General features: G+C 32.6%; 1 long non-coding RNA gene across 1 annotated transcript; it reads right to left on the bottom strand.

The window, feature by feature from the left end:
- Positions 1 to 761: 761 nt before the first annotated feature.
- LOC110935434 lies at positions 762 to 1,680 on the bottom strand. The gene is made up of 3 exons (XR_002589099.1): positions 1,523 to 1,680; positions 1,378 to 1,430; positions 762 to 1,301 (listed from the first exon to the last, which is right to left on the bottom strand). It is a non-coding gene; the product is annotated as an uncharacterized LOC110935434 (long non-coding RNA).
- Positions 1,681 to 2,613: the final 933 nt, after the last annotated feature.

Genomic DNA, 2,613 nt, shown 5'->3' with positions numbered 1-2,613 from the left:
GTTGGAGGAACTCTTATGTCATTGGAATGTAACGATTAGGTAAAATGGTAATTTGTTTGTAATTCTAGTTTTCATTTGATAATTTCAATCTATCACTAGTTAACACCATCAATAATAAAAATGTGAGAAGTGACTGTTTTTAGGGAAACCGCTGAGGTCAATATCAGTGGATGTTAACAATAAAAACGTGAGTAGTGGCTATTTTTTCCTATCAGTGGATATCCAACAGTTTTTGAAACACTGATGTTTGGTCAGTCAGTGGTCAACACGAAGATTGAAGAAACATAGGTTGTATTTCAGCAGTGGATAACTTTTAACAATCAAATGTTTGAACCAACACAGTGGTTGTAACAGGCTTTTAAAGAGATGTTGGGGCTTAAACAGGTGTTTCGCCTTATATATCAGTTGTCTGGACTTAAACAGAAGTTTGACCTTAAACAGATGTTTGCCCATAAACAGAAGTTTGGCCATAAACAGATGTTTGCCCTTAAACAAATGTTTGAGCTTAAACAAATATTTGCCCATAAACATCTGTTTGCAAAAAAAAAAGACCAATTTCAAGAATACTATACCCAAACAATCAAGATGAGGAGCTTAATAATCATCTAAGTGTACTTGATTTTTATTTATTAGTATAAAGATGAAACAACTGTTCAATTTATAGTACAGATCAAACCACTGAAGTGATGTGATAAATACTGTTACATATAAACACTGTTGTGATAAACACTGTTACATATAAACACTGATGTCATAAAAATTGTTACATATAAAACACTGAGGTGATGACATCTAACAACCTAACAGACTATAAAACAGTGATGTGAAAAACACTGTTACATATAAACACTGTTAACATAAACAAAGATAGAATAACTAATGTTGATGCTGAACCACTGTTGTTGTTGGACAGTGGTTCACCTTTGGTTGATTAGACCTTTGGTTCATCAGTGCTTGTCTTCAACATGACTTTGGTCTTCATCAGTGGTTTGGTCTTGAATAGTGGATGATGTTCATCAGACTTTGTGTACAACCTTCGTTATATCCAACAGTTGTTAGGCAGATAAGTGTTTTGCCTTATTAACTTGTTATAACCACTATCATTTTAGGAAACTTAGCTGGGCAATGCTTATTGTGGATCAACGTGCAGCTTCAACAGCGAAATCAACATCATCTTTATCTCCTTCAGCAATATCTACTATGTTTTATTCGGTTCTTGGATCAAACATCTCGAACGTTTTTCCTTTTCATCAAAACAATTAATCTAAAAAAACACGTGGAACTAACAGCAAAAAGTACACCTGAAACAGAATCATCGATTAAGAATAAAAAAAACATGCGGAATTAACAATGCATAGATTAGTGAAGGAAACTTACGGTGCTGATTAAGAAAACTCCGTTTAATTTCTCAAATTGAGATGACGAGTGATCTGCAAGCGATTTCAAATGAATCAATGCATCAATAAACGGTAAATCAAAAGGTTACGAATACCAAAAAATAAATCAGACCAATTGAGGTTACCTTGGTGTTGTGCAATCACTTTGATGTCCATGACAACAGCACCTTCATAAAAAACAAATTAAACTGATTGTAAGATTAAAACATTCAATGACTTACAGTACATGAGTCCAAATGATCTCAATCATGTACTAAAATTCCTATACTTATCTGAGATTGTCTTCCGCTCCACCATCTTAATTCATCTCTCCACAACTTCAATTGTGAAGAAAAGGGCAAAAATCAAATACATGACTAACACAACCTCATTGAAAGTGGGACTGTAAATGAGTACCATACCGAATAACTAAAAAGGATGAAGCCTAAACTTTTGGGCCGGTATCACCTATCAACAGACCTGAAAACAAAATCAGTTTCTAAACAATGACTTCATGAAATTGAAAATCATTAAAGCAAACACAAATTAAGTAACAACCAACCTTAATTCAAAAGCCTGCAAATATAAAATTGCCACATGAACAAATGAAGTACAACTTGCTGCAAAAATAATAAAGTGTAAAAACAATCTCAAAAAACTTCTCTGTAATTAAGTAGTTAAGCTACTCAATTTAGTTAACTACATAAACAATTCAACAATGAATTTACCATCCTTCTCCTTCTCTTTCACATTTCCATCTCCTCAACAACAGTCCGGCAGAGGTTGCTTCTAATCAACAAACTCTATAAAATAATAATAATAATAATAATAATAATAAGCATAAAATCTATATATTCTGCTTGGATTGCTAGAATAATAGTATGAAAGTTGAAATAAAAACAGAGGATCAAGAAACATAGGAGCATCAAAAATTACTAACATGGGTGAATAAATCAACAAAACAGCTTGTGAAAGACATAAACTACAAACATATCAAAATCAGTCTACTCGTAATCACATGATACAACAAAGCAAGCATCTGAATAAACAATAACAACGGAAAGACAAAATCAAAAGCTACAAAGAGAGTTATTCATATATATTTCATATATATATACAATAATAAAAACATTATTACAACATACCAGTGTCACCGATTAACAAGATCTTGTACAAAAGGGTTCATCTAGTACGATAAGAAACTCGAGGAGATCTGCTTCTTCTTCTGAGGGTACAA

Source organism: Helianthus annuus, chromosome 1, assembly GCF_002127325.2.
Source record: "Helianthus annuus cultivar XRQ/B chromosome 1, HanXRQr2.0-SUNRISE, whole genome shotgun sequence".
Lineage (NCBI taxonomy): Eukaryota > Viridiplantae > Streptophyta > Magnoliopsida > Asterales > Asteraceae > Helianthus > Helianthus annuus.
The sequence above is the reverse complement of the archived record's forward strand: the minus strand, read 5'-3'. Positions and strand labels throughout refer to the sequence as shown.